Here is a 14,565-nt window from a genome sequence, read left to right on the forward strand (position 1 = left end):
ATGGCACTTGGGAGTTGGTGGATCTCCTTGAAAGGAATGAACCAGTGGGTTGCAAGTGAGTGTTCACAGTGAAACATAAGACTGATGAAACTGTTGAAAAGTACAAGGCTAGACTGGTAGCAAGAGCTTTTACACAAGTATATGGAGTGGACAAGCATTTTATTAGAGAGAAACTTGTAAATGGAGAAGCGTGTACTCCATATGTTAGAAGAACAACTTGTAGATATCTTCACCAAAGGTCTTCATCATGTGCGGTACAATAATTTGTGTGACAAGTTGGGCATGATTGACATCTATGCTCCAACTTGAGGGGGAGTGTTGAAATAATTTAGTTATTTGTGTTGGGGTATGTTTGGCTAGTTAAAGCGTTTTTTTATTTTCTGTTATTGTACTCATATACAACAGGGGCACAAGGGTCTTTTCCCTTCTTATTTTGCCACCCTATATAATATAATAGAAGCTGGTGCCGCTAGCACTGTTCTATTGCTCCAAACCTTTTCTTTTTCCTTTCTTCCTTCTCATTTTCTCTCTTCTTCCCTTCTCTTCTCTACTTCATCATATTTCAATTGGATTTATTGCCAAGAGTAATTATTGCACTTTCAGATGTCAGACTTCAAAGCAAACAGATAGACTAAGGTGAATCTGTGTAAGCTAGATGAAAAACCTTGGGTTTTAGTGTATGCATGGGCATGCTAGTACCCTAGAATTTTTCTATGTTGAGGTACATCTTTTCAACAAAAGAATGTTCTTGAAGGTAATGAATGCATATTCAAGAGTTGTTTAGCTTCTTTCTTTTGTTTTCTTAATTCAACTACATGAACTATTGTTTAACAATAAACAAAATAATTAAGTATTTACTTGTAGTTTGTGTTTTTTATGACCTCATATATTTTGCACCCTAATTCTTACAAAGCACCTGAATCACCCTAATTCTCCACTTGTTGAGACTCCAAACAAGGCACCTAAATCACAATAAAAAGTACATCCTCCTCTTAATGAAAGGATTCTCTTCCTTGTCTAGGAGATTAGTTGCAGCACACCCATGGCATGATCTTGAGATAGGTAATTAATTTCTTTGACACATGACATCTGTTCTTTCTACAATTAGTTTACATTTATAAATTTCAACTACTTATCTTTCTATTATATGTGTCAGTATAAATGACATCCACACTTATTTATTGTGTTTATGGATTCAGGACTTGGAGCTCCAACAAATTTCAACTATGTAAGGATACTATTCTTGATTGATTAATCTCTAGAACCTAGTTGGCATATTGAGATTGTTAGACAGCTATATGCCCTTAGCTCCAATCAGATTGATGTACTTATGACATTTATTATAAATAAATAAAGTGCATATTTGATTCATATTCTTGTGGTGTGTTTTTGTATAATACTCTTAAACTGGACACTTAATGAGACTCGTGTTAGTTTAGAATGTTTACACTCGTTGGATAAGTCTGGGGAAATTTATCTTGCTAAGGCTGACACTGGTGTGCTGCCAAGTGTTGGGGTGGCCTGTCTCAGCTACTAGGGTGAGACCCGAAGCACATGTTGTGTAGGTTTACTTGAAACCCTGAATCGGACCAGATTTCTAGTATTGCCCTGGACCTTGGAGATTAGTGGGCAAAATTGAAAAATTACACATGACCCCTAGACTCGATTATGATGCTGAAGGGATGAGATATCCATCGTATAGACGCCCAAATCTTGCGGAATAGAATGGGCGAATTTTAAACATTTTTTTTCCATTCTACTAGGAATCGTATTCCCTATTTTAGAAAAATCATATTTTTCAAGGATCAATCTTGAACCAAGAACCGAACCAGATCTTAACAAAAATAGTAAGAGAGGGTTATACCTGATACGAATAAACAATATCTCCCAATGGAGGTGTTCACACCCAAGGAAGGAACCAAAGACTGCTCCCACTGAAGATTGCACAGTATAGGATGGAGCAGAATTAGCAGTGTTCTTTCCAAGAACCTGATCCTTGGCAAGAATTAGTAGGACGACACGTGAGCACAACTTCTAATCAGTCCCTTCACAAGAAACTGATATCAAGATCTGATCTTGATCACTCCCACTGAGAACAGGAGATCGAACTGGCAGATATGGCGGCAACAAGAGAGATTTAGCGCAGTGATGCTGAATTCTCTCTTCTATGATTTTAACTCTGAAGACAGGATGTGAAGAGTGTCTGTATGTCTAAAGGCTGCCGCCTCCTCTTCCTTTTATAATCTTAAAGTGATCAGCTCCTAATCCCATTAGGAGTTGCTGATCCAAATCATATTTGGATCAGAATTCCCTTTAAGTGATAAGGGTAATCCCTTATCTTATCTGCAGATTGGATCAACCTTCTCCTAATCTCATTAGGAGGTTTCCAGATCTAAATCACATTTAGATCTAGACTCTCTGAGTGGATAGGGTTAAGGCCCAATCCTATATGCTAATCCAATCTCAGAATTCACCCCTTATTTAACTGATCAAATCAACCTAGTTCGAAATGGGCTTAAGGCCCAATAAGGTTATGTGCTCACTTCGTCTTCCAAACTGCTGCCCAGTTGGGCTTCCTTGTATGGCGTGGGACCCAAACATTGATCTACACATCAGCCACAAGGGTTTAGCTTAGCCTTTGTTACAAGGCCTGGTCGAATACACTGTTGTGGACAGTGCACCCCTGAAACCCATCACATGGGCTCTATGGGCCCAACACTTACTCTAAGTGGTCCCTGGGCCAAGCCACTTTGTAACACCCAGGGACTGTGGGCAGATGCAAGATTAGCCCATCAGGTATTACCCTCAATGGTCTTACACATAATCTCTCGGCCCATAATGATCAAACACTGCCCGACAAGAGATGACCTCTCCCTCGGCTGCAAGGAATAGTGTTACACTCTCTACTCACATGGATCCCGAAAATTAAAACCTTTTTGCAAACGGTTGGAAACCATAATACATATATAATTTTATATCTAATATAAAATATATTTTGGAAAACAAATCTCAACGATTGAAATCGGCTACCGGGGCTGTCTTGGTTTCCATCAGAGAGAGTGTATCCCCGATCATTACCTTTGTCCGACAAAGGGGCTTCTGTCACTATGATTACCCACTCAGATGAATTCTCAGACTGTCCCAACATACCCAGGTTTTGACCCCGCTAAGGATCTCACTGATTGACTGCCCAATCCGACACCTAGTCCAGTATCATAATCGAGTCTAGGGGTCAGGTGTAGTTTTTCAGTTTGCCTATCAATCTCCAAGGTTTAGAGCAAAGCTGGAAATCTTGTCCGGTTCAAAGATTCAGTTAATCCTACACTACATGTACCTCAGGTCTCACCCTGGTGACAGAGACAGGCCACCCCAACCGACTTGGCGGCACATCAGTGTCAGCCTTGTCATGTTAGGTCTCCCTAGACCGACCCACTAGCTGTGAACGTTCTAAACCAACACAAGTCTCATAAGTGTCCGGTTTAAGGGTATTACACAGAAACACACCACCTGAACATGAATCAAATATGTACTTTATTCATTTACAATAAACTCATAATGAGATCCTTAGCGGGGGCATACAAAACTGTCTAACATATACTGCACTAGGTGTCGGATTTGGCTGTCTTTGATATGCCAATTAGTGAGATCCTTAGCAGGGGTCAAAACCTGGGTATGTTGGGACAGTTCGAGAATTCATCTAAGTAGGTGATCATAATGATAGGATTAGCCCCTTTGTCGGACAAAAGTAATGATCGGGGATGCACTCTCTCTGATGGAAACCAAGACTGCTGGCAACCGATTTCAATCGTTGAGATTTGTTTTGCAAAATATATTTTATATACGGATATAAATAAATAAATAAATAATATATATATATATATATAGATATATATGTTACGATTTCAAATTGTTTGCAAAATATTTTAATTCTCGGGATCCATGGGAGAAGAGAGTGTAGCACTGTTCCTTGTAGCCGAGGGAAAGGTCCTCTCTAATCAGCCAGTGTTTGATCATTATGGACTGAGAGGTTAAATGTAAGACCATTGAGGGCAATACCTAATGGGTTAATCTTGCATCTGCCCACAGTCCTTGGGTGTTATAAGGTGGCTTGGCCCAGGGACCACTTAGTGTAAGTGTTGGGCCCATAGAGTCCATGTGATGGGCTCAGGGGGTTCATTGGGCTTTCTAGTGAATTTGGCTAGGTTTTGTAACAAAGGCTAGGCCGAACCCTTGTGGCTGATGTGTAGATCAATGCTTGGGTCCCACATCATACAAGGAAGCCCAATTGTATAGCATTTTGGAAGGTTAAGTGAGTACATATACTTATTGGACCTAAAGCCCATTTCGAAGTAGGCTGATTTGATCAGCTAAAGTAGGGGGCGAATATGAGATTATATTAGCAGATAGGATAGGGTCCTAACCCTATCCACTTAGAGAGTCCAAATCTGAATACAGATTCAAATATGGAAAACTCCTGATAATATTGGGAGAGGGTTGATCTAATTTGCAGATAAGATAAAGGTCTATCCTTATCTCTTAAAGGGAATTCAGATCCAAATATGATTTGGATCAACAACTCCTAATAGGATTAGGAGCTAATCATTTTAAGGTTATAAAAGGAGAAAGGGGCGACAACTTTTAAAAGATCATCACATTCTCAAATCCAGAGAAAGAACATAGCACCGAGTGAAATTGCGTTATTTTCTCATTGCTGCCTCCTTCTTGCCGCCGCTATAACTGTCAGTTCGATCTCCTCCTTTTAGCAGGAACGATCAAGATTGAATCTTGATGTCAGCATTTAGAGAAAGGCTGATATGAAGTTGTGCTCATAGCCTCCAACGAATTCTTGTGAAGAGTTCGGTTTGTTGGACAAACAATGTTGATTCTGCTCCATCCTACACTCCGCCATTTTCAATGGGAACAATTTTTGGTTCCTTCTTTGGGCGTGAACACTCCATTGGGAGATACTATTTATCAGTATCAGGTATATCCCTCTCTTGCTTTTGGTTTCAGATCTGATTTGGTTTATGGTTCAAGATTGATTATTGAAAATGCAGATTTTGTAAAACTGGGAATGTGATTCTCAGATGAGGGGAGATGAATTTTTTTGAAATTTCGCCTAACCTACCTACAGGATTCGACCATCCATATTTCGACCATCCATATGATTGATCTCTAATCCCTTCAAAAATATACAAGCCATAAGCCATACTTGATCCCAATGGTTTAAACACACCACTAAAAGATGACTTTCTTCCCATGTAATAAAAGGTTAAAGAATTTAGTCTTCTAGTGTGTGTTGTATAAAAAGCTTTTGATTTTTGTTATTAGAATGTATATAAATTCTTTTAGGAAAAAAAATATGGAAAGTGTTTTTGAGTAACTATAAATTTCTTAAATTACCTTGTGGTTTAGTTGACGAAGACCGGAAAATTGACTAACACTATCGTTATTGTCTATGACAATTGACCGATAACAAAAAGACAAAAAAATTTATTTTATCTTTTATTCTTCTTCAAAATTTGAAAATAAAACATAAAAAAGGGGAAAGAAACATTGAACTCAGTGATTTCAGCGCTTACATCCCTGTCAGTTTTGCACCTAAAAACCCCTTTCATAACATCGAATTATGCCTGCCGGAGAATCTACTGTTTGGCCCGGAGAATCACTGGGAGGGGTGCCACCACCGCTGTTTTTCATTCGAAGGAAGTAGGGGATGAATGAGAGAGAATGACTATGGCCATTGTTGTTTTGCCAAAAGACTATTCGGCGGGGCAACGGGCCCTTCGTTCTCTCTCCCTCTCGGCACGGTCGTCGCAGGTGACGACAGCCACCGGCAAAGGGCTCCCTCCCTCTCTTTCTCTCTTCATCCCTTCGTTCTCTCTCCCCCATTCACCCTCGTCCCTGTTTCGTCACCGCTGCTGCAAAGTGGACCCCTCCACGCACTCGGTTACAGACAAGTGCTCTGACGCACTCGGATACAGACGAGTTACCATGCACTCGGGAACATGAATATAATGGACCAACTGACTCATCGAGGGCTTGCCAAGCTTGCTAAAGAATATGAAGGGCTCATTCATCTCTGGCTTGGCTTCTTCAAGTACAAGATAACATCTTGTCCAACCGGCCAGCCAATATCGCCATTAGGTACTTGACATACGACCGGTCGGGCATGGCCTTCTTTCACTACGGTCCCTTCTGGCGTCAGATGTGTAAGATCTGTGACATGAAGGTGTTTAGCCGCAAGCGGGCCGAGTCGTGGACATCTGTGCGTGAAGAGGTTGATTTTATTATTCGATTAGTAGCAGGAAAAGTCGGTTCCCCTGTCAACCACGGTGAGTTGGTATTCTCACTCACCATGAACATAACCTACCGAGCTGCTTTCGGGTCGGACATACGTCAAGGCTAGGAGAAGTTCGTTGCCATATTGCAGGAATTCTCGAAGCTCTTCGGGGCTTTCAACCTCGGCGATTTCATTCCCTGGCTTGGCGGTGCTCTCGACGATCTAGGCTCCGTCAAATATGAAAAGATGCAGAATCTTGGTCACTCCGATAACTCCAGGCAAGAGCAGAGCAAGATTGAAGCAGCTATTCATCAGCGATGATCAGTATAAGTGGAGCAGTAGCATAGATGAACGATCCGTTTCCACCATTTCTAGAGGCGTTAAAAAAATTGTGAGAATGGAGAGAGAGACCAGAGAGGGATAGAGGCGGAGGGGGAGGTATTAGAAGAGAGAGAGAGAGTGGGGGCTCAGGGTACGAGGGTAATATTGGGTTTTAAAAAAATTGTATAAGTCACGTGGATCACATGTGCATAAATTGTGATGGAACATTCACGGATGCTGTTGACGGGGATAGAGTTAGTCAATTGTTAGAAACAGTAAATAGTATTAATTAATTTTCAAACAGTAAAGAAATACTTAGTCAATTAACTAAACCAGGAGGATAGTTTAAGAAATTTACTTTTTTTTGTTTTGGGGGGAGGGGGCAAGAAAACGACTAAGTTGATCTCTTCATATAGAACACACGAACTCTAGGAATTCTTGTTCATGGGAACCAACATGGTGGTATTAATGTGACAATTGGTCGAGTTACAATTGGCATTGAATTCAGTCGACCTTTCAAGCCAAAGTGGAGTGGAACAACTGGTCTTATTTTTCAGGTATTTGATTGAAATTGCCAATTTTTGTGGCTCGTTTCTATTGGGATCCTTCATAAAGTGTTTATTTTTTCTCTTATTGGAACAACACGAGGATGAGGGCCAAACTTGTGGGGAAAAGTGTGTAATTGCTATAAATTTCAGTTTCTTAACATTACCCTGGATGCATTTCATTGTATTATTCAATTCTGTCTACTAATTCCATTTTCTCCTTCAGCATGCTAGTGCACGTGATGACAAAGGAAACCCCATTATTAAGGATTGCTATAGCAGTCCATTTACAACAAGGTATTAACATCTAAATTCTGCCCTTCTGGGCATTTTGAACTGCTACAATACATATTCATTATTATGTATTTAATTATGTTGTTGGCTTATGAGTTTTCTCTTATCCTTTACCTTTCAATCTTATTTTTTAGTGGGAATACTCATGACGACATGCTTGTTGCAAAAATTGAGTGTCTACACTGGATTTGGTGATCATGGGTCTTCAATGGTTACTTTTCAACTTGACCCTATGGTTTCCTCCATAGTTTTAAAACGAAAATGAGTATAATTTTGTGCTGCTTTTCTATTATTGAACTCTCATATTAATTTTAATTTTCTATTTTCTCTGCAGTTTGTCTTCAACATGGAACAATGATTACCTATTTTGCCCGAGTGGTTGTGTTTTATCAAAGTGAACGCCCATGCTAGGAAAAGTGTTAAAATTGATCCTGCATGCCTTGTTTTGAGGTAAAATATCCTATGTTGTTGTTCCTATGCATGGAAACCATTTCATTAGCAGACTCGTTTAATGGAACTGTTAGTCATTTTTCTTGATTGGGTGAAATATGAACTGGACAAGAAAACTGGCTCGATCAAGGTAACCAAGAAACCCTTTGTCTATCTTTTTTCTTGATTGAGCTCTCTCTTTATCCATAAGGTTTATTGTGCAGGTTGATCATGTATTGTATTCATCATTTGTCTACCCTCATAACTATGGGTTCATTCCACATACGCTCTATGAGGATAGTGATCCAATTATTGGATGTTTTGGTCCTGATTGAGGTATTATTCAAATTTTATGTTACTCATGTCAAAGTATTACATATATGAAGGTTTATTCCACATCCAAATGGGGAAATGGGTCCTCAGATATGGACCCTAGCATTTAGACTTCTTGTGTACCCATTACTTGGTCCATAACTAGATCTCTTTTGCCAGACTTGGGTTGTGCCAGACCAATTGAAACTGGGCATGGATCATTGATAGAAATAATAGATAAGTCTCAATAGAAACAACTTACTAGGAAAAGCTAAAATTTTGAAAGGTAAAAGTGGTAAAAAGATAATTCTTGGCAAAAATTATAAAAAAACTGAAATATAATTGTTGACGTTTGGTGTGGCTGAGTAATTCAACAGTCACAAGTTACTCCACTAAACTGCTCCACCATCTTGCCTGAAATTTAGGGACCACGCTCCCATTTTCTTCTCTATAAAAGGGAGCTTCCAGGGAGAAGATCTGTGCGTGGGTAGTGAGCATTAGAGAGCACTTATACAAAGAGGTTTGCAATCTGCAACCCAGAGATCTGAACTCCAGAAATCCTTCATTCGAGCAGTCTGCATATTCAGAGAACTCTGCAACTTATATAAGTCCGCAACTTAGAGAAGTTTGAACTTCTATAAAACTTCAATTGATGTTGTTATCTACTGGTTTCTCTGCCTTTGCAGCCTATGCCATGGAGTGCGTCAACGCTTTGTTAAAAGCATCTCGGCACTATTAAGGTGACCAGTTTGTAGTACTCTCATCAAGGATATGAATAAAGCAAGTTCTCCTTCCTCTCCCGTGGATGTAGGTCTCTTTGACTGAACCATGTAAATCTGGTGTCATCTTTACTTTTCTTTTTGCTTTATAATTCACATATTTCTCAATTGTTTTTGAGTTTGCTATCTGATCGCCATACTAATTAATCGGTAATTCAGAGTATTAATCCTAACAATAATAAACTGAAGTTCATATTGAATATAATTGGTGCCTGATGCTTGAAGCACGATCTAGTTTCTGACGTGCCTACATTTCAGAATGGGGTGTCCTTAAGTTGTTCTCATTGATGAAGCATGGTTCACTGATTCTTTATGGTGTTGCAAACATTTATAGGAACCAGTTCTTTTGAGATGTTTTCTTCATGCTAAAGCCATAGGCCTCATGCCTATGATTGACCAAGCATGTATTTTAGCTTACAAATTAATGTTCATTTAGCCTCTGAAAGGCTACAATATAATTTATTACAAAGCAATACCTCCTTGTTTTTTGTCAAAAATTTTGAATGTTCGATGGAGTGGCCTTAAATCCACCGTGAAAAGATGATTATATCTACAATTTAATAGGAGCCAAAGTTCTCTCTTGGACTAGAATGTGACTGCCTAAATTTTGTCAATGTTGTAGTGAGTGGAAATTTTGCTATGGCAAGGGAGGATTTCTTCCTATGTCAGTATATTTAGTAGAAGCTAGAAATATTTCTGTTAAGTTTGTAAACATGTCTACTCTTGTTTTGCCCAAGAAGGGTTTAATAGTCTAGTTGTTCATCTTGAACTACCCTGAGTGGATTTAGGATTTGGTTATTGTAGACCAATTCCATTCCAATAGATAACATCCTATTCAATTTTGAATATATATATATATATATATATATATATATATATATATATATATATATAAGTAGATCAAATTTGGGTCTAGAAGGTTTTTGATCCATTTGCAGCTTTATCCTAATAGCTATGGAAACATCTCATGTAAGTAACCAAGTGCAAAATGTCCAAATTATGGTGTGGCATATCAAATTAAATCAATTACAATGGTGTGCCCGTAGCAAATTAAATCAACGGTAGTTGTGTGCCCATCTATTATTATATATTAAAACAAAAATGACCACGTCAGATTGCTTCTCCTTGCTCCATTACCCCAAGGGAGAGCTCCTAGCCTCTCTTCGTTATTCTATTCTTTGCTCTATGAAGAAGCCATCTTAGTAGTCTCCTTTCTTTTTCCCACCTATCTCATGTTGCCATCTTAATAGTCTCCCCCACTCCCTTTCCCACCCCTTTCATAGTCAATCACATATCATAGTCATAATATAATAGAAAACCTTCGTTTTGACCAACCACAATAAAAACTTAAGAAACCTTCCTTCTAACGTGTAAAACATTTCTTTTACTTCCAAAATGGTTAGCTTTCAAGTTCGAGTTCTCAACTTCAAAACAAGGCAAAGCAAGTTCCTACTAGCACGTATATAGTTGATTCATCACCGGGTATCTTAATCACTTAATTTTTCCCTATTGTTTTGGAAAGGCAAGTGAACTAAGATAGCAAGAGAGGTAGAATGTTAAGAGTGTAGGAGCTTTACCTTAGATGGTGTGCTTTTAGATACCTATTAGAGAGTGTTGTTGTGCTCTTTGCATAAGACTCGGGACAGGGGGTGTGATCTGTCATATGTATGATATTTTTGAAACTGCCTTGCCTATTGTGTGCTTTATTTCTATAAATTTTTTAAACTTTTCATTTCATACCCACTTACTATAAAAGAGCGAATGCCACTTTCTGGAATTTTTATTGGACAAGTTTTACCCTTGTCTATCCATAAAAAGGTACCTATTCCACTTCTAGATACCTTTTTATGTAGTTTCATCCCCCACTTTTTAGTACCTTAATGCAAGCGTTTTCATCTCTCACGTTCAAAGAGATTGACGCTCCCACGATGGTTTATCTCCCAAAAACAGAATGACATTTGGAGGGTTCTGTAGTCACAGTGATGTCCAGTGTTTTAAAATCAGAACCCTTTTTCTTTTCCTTTGTTTTCTTTTTGATTTTTTCCAGCAAGGAAAGCATGGAGGTGGAGGTGGAGGCTGAGAAGATGCAGCTGAGATTAGCAGCCACAACACTGGAGGTCCTGGAAAATTCGACGAAGATGGTGATGCTGAGGGAGAGCAAGAGGACGATGATGATGACGGGAAGAAGAAGAAGAAGAAGAAGAAGAAGAAGAAGAAGAAGAAGAAGAAGAAGAAGATGAAGAAGATCATAGACATATAGCTGAGCAAATCAGAGAAATGGAAGTGCGAGTTCTTCTCACACACCTTCCCTCTCTTTTCCATTTTGTCATCAAGTTTCCTATATCTATACTTGAAAAATTTTCTAGGTTGACTTGGGTATTGCCTCAAATTTAAGTGAGTCACCATTACCAATGATTTAGTAATGGTGCCTCCATTGTTTTGAATAGAGAAACAATGATAAGGGCATGCATTTGTGCATTTCGACAACTTGGGTTTTCGCTAATTGTGTGTTTCTTTGTTGCAAAATAACTAAATTAATTAGTACCAATTTGAGCATTGAAACCTCATCCATCTATATGACTCAGGTGCACCGAGTTAATTCCTCAGCCAGCTCTTGGCTCAATTTTAACAGTTTATGGAGGATACCTCATACCTATATCAATTTTAATTACAGTGTTTTCCTTTTTTCTTTTTCTCTTTAATGTTGACATTCATAATTGAGTGCCAGGTCAAAATTAAGCAAACTGATCTCTTTCTTGAACATAACTAACCACTATATTGTGAACTACAATTATGAAGAAATTTCAATATCTACATTCATTTTGGCAGATTGTCTTCAAAGAGGATTTTGGAACAGAAGGACGTGGTGGATATTTTGATGAGTATGGGTATGTACTCTGGATTCTTGTGATATCCTTGTAAGTTTCAGAGTTTGCAATTCTTGTTTTTGCTTACTTCTTAAAGAAAATATCTACTTTCAAAAGCATTTGATAATCATAGTTGCTCCACCTTCTCCAAAAAATAATAATAAATAAACAAAGTAAATAGAACTGTTTTCTTTATAGGTAAACCATCACTTGTTGCGAGCACATTACTAGAAAAGGAATCACATCCTCTATAGCTAAGGTGTCACCACTCTTATTGGCTTCTCAATATTTGTACTTCCATGGAAATTGGGAATCAATACAAGCATACATTTATTCTTTATAATAAATGATTCATTATTGTACTTTGGGATTTCTGTATTTCAATTCAGACAGGTTCATTTATCTGAAAGATTTTTAATCCTTATTTTGCTATTGGATTGTGTACTCCCACTCAATTAAACTTTTTTTGTTGTTTCGATAGAATAATACGTGATATCATTCAAAATCATTTGTTGCATGTAACTCTAGGATCTTTTCTTCGCCATTATTGAAAAATGATTCTTTTTCTATTATAATATGGTAATATTCAGTTGCAATGTGAAACTTAAATCTAAAAGTTTCTTTTTGTTGTCTGTTAAGTCACATGCTTGTTGTTTCCCATCAATTGTAGGTTCTATGCTTGGTTGCCATGGAGAAACCTGTTTCTCTTAGACCTAAGCACATCAGAGTTGAGAAAGTGAAGGTATTGATCATGATTGGTTTAGAATACAGTATTCAAGGATCTGACTTGAACCAAAACCGAACCAGATCTGAACCAAAAGAGAAGGGAAGGGATATACCTGATCCAGAGAAACAATATCTCCCAACGTCGGTGTTCACGCCCAAAGAAACTCCCAAGAACCGCTCCCACTGAAGATGACACAGTGATAATGAAGCAGAACCAACAGTGTTTGTCCCACGGACCAGGTCCTTCTGAAGAACTTGATGGAAGCAATGAGCACCACACACGATCAGCCTTTCAGCAAAGATTGATATCCAGAACCTTTCTTGATCTTTTCCTCATAGAGAAAACGAATTGGCAGTAGATGGCGGCGGCTGCTGGAGGAGAGAGCTAGAGCAGAAGGTGGCGAATAGCTTTCTTCTCTCTAGGGTTTTCTCTGAGATCCCATCTCAAGATGTAGTGTGTTTTACGAATACCCTTAAGGTTCGAATTCTTGTAATTCGAAATTAGGGTTTCTCCTCTTTTCTTAGTGATTAAGAAACCTCCTAATCTCATAGGAGTTATCCTAATCCAAATCTGTGTTTGGATAAGGAGTATTCTTAATCCTATCTGCAGATTAGATCAGCCCACTCCTGATCTTATCAGGAGGTTACCAGATTCAAATCCTAATTTGAATTTGGTCTCCATGAGTGGATAAGGTTAAGACCCAATCCTTTTTGGCTTGACCTAACCTCAGATCCGCCCCTTTAAGTGACTGATCAAATTAGCCTAGTTCGAAATGGGCTGTTAGAGTTAGTCGAATAAGGGTAGATTAGTCAACTCACCTTGGTTAAGTTATGAGCTTATGTGGCAGTCTTATTAGAGGTTCTCTGTCCCATACTTAAGTAGGGGCAGTTTAGTCCTTGTACATTTAATTAGAAGCCTAATCACTATTAAGAGGTCGACTGATAGGGTTTAGCTATCAGGTTCGACAGTTTTTTCATCTTCTTCTTCTTCTCTTCTCCTTCTTCTTCTCCTTCTCTTTCCTCTTCTCCTTACTGGTTTGGACTACTGTAGCTACAGTAGAAACATGGTATCAGAGCGTGACAATTTCAGTTTGTGACCTGTTTCAGTTCGTGACAACTTCAGTTCGTGCTTCAGCTTTCTCCTTTTCTTCTCTGGGTTGTCAATGGAGAAAAGTGGTTCGTCCCAGGCCTGAAACATCACAACTCTTCTTTTTTCTGGTGCACAGAACCTCCTTTCCTAAGAAAACAACTTCAGCAGTGAATGGTTGGCTGAAGCTCCCAAACGAAGGTTGGTTATCTCTCCTCTGTGTGCTGTTGGTATTTCTAGGTTGAAAATCTTCAAGAACTTGAGAGGACTGATCAGAACCTAGAGAACTAGGTTGGTTGTTGCCTTGGTTCTTGGAAAAATTCCAAGAACAGGTTGTGTTTACAGTAACCAAATGGTGTAAGGGCTGCTACTGTAGGTGGCCGAATGGTGCAATGTGTAATGCAATGGTACTAGTTGAGTTTTTGTTGGTCTTGTGGTGCCCTCTTAAAAGCGTTAAAGAAAGTCTGTATTGTGTGACAGCTATGGCTGTGTGGTGGTGCTTGTGATGCACAAACTCTGTTGAGTAGTTGTAAGAGAGCTTTCATGTGGTTAGTAAGTGCTGAATTAATGTCGGTGTAGTCTGTGTTTTTTTTTGTGAAATCAGTAGTGGTGTGGATAAGAACAAAGGCGCATGTATCTATCATTGTGTTTAGGGATTGCTATAGGTTTTGGAACATCAAACTCTTGACAACAACACTTAATTGGTGATTGGGAATTCAGATTAGAGGCAGCATTGAAAGAGTATCATGGCAGCAATGGGAGATGGCTGTAGTGATCAGAAACCTAGTGTGGTGGTTTCCTCTGATTATCTAGGTGTACAGATGACCTCAGTTAAACTGAATGGTGAGAACTATGTTCCATTGGCCAAGTCGGTGGAAGTTTTTCTCAAGGCAAAGAGAAAAGTGAAGCATGTGAAAGAAGA

The 14,565-nt window shown here is 38.8% G+C and overlaps 1 protein-coding gene, 1 long non-coding RNA gene and 1 pseudogene across 7 annotated transcripts in view; 2 read left to right on the top strand and 1 right to left on the bottom strand.

Annotated features, from left to right (window-relative positions):
• LOC148861144 (soluble inorganic pyrophosphatase 1-like) lies at nucleotides 1-9,519 on the top strand (annotated as a pseudogene). The gene is made up of 7 exons (XR_016113004.1): nucleotides 1-55; nucleotides 981-1,062; nucleotides 1,200-1,228; nucleotides 4,610-4,635; nucleotides 7,984-8,023; nucleotides 8,097-8,208; nucleotides 9,298-9,519. The product of XR_016113004.1 is annotated as a soluble inorganic pyrophosphatase 1-like (transcript).
• On the bottom strand, nucleotides 5,483-6,693 carry LOC148861145 (uncharacterized). Its single transcript, XR_016095063.1, has 2 exons — nucleotides 6,358-6,693; nucleotides 5,483-6,266 (listed from the first exon to the last, which is right to left on the bottom strand). It is a non-coding gene; the product is annotated as an uncharacterized LOC148861145 (long non-coding RNA).
• The window catches only part of LOC148861146 (3-oxoacyl-[acyl-carrier-protein] synthase II, chloroplastic-like), a 24,655-nt gene continuing 18,970 nt past the window's right edge, over nucleotides 8,881-14,565 (top strand). For 2 of the 5 annotated variants that reach the window (XM_088941800.1, XM_088941803.1), the window contains exons 1-2: nucleotides 11,157-11,246; nucleotides 11,793-11,851. The gene's annotated coding sequence lies outside the window, so the exon portion shown is untranslated. Of the gene's footprint in view, nucleotides 9,015-11,033; nucleotides 11,247-11,792; nucleotides 11,852-12,028; nucleotides 12,090-14,565 lie in introns of those variants that run through there. The other 3 variants (XM_088941802.1, XM_088941801.1, XR_016095061.1) reach the window with 3 other exon arrangements.

Source organism: Nelumbo lutea, chromosome 4 (genome assembly GCF_056320005.1).
Source record: "Nelumbo lutea isolate HS-2025 chromosome 4, American lotus-T2T, whole genome shotgun sequence".
Lineage (NCBI taxonomy): Eukaryota > Viridiplantae > Streptophyta > Magnoliopsida > Proteales > Nelumbonaceae > Nelumbo > Nelumbo lutea.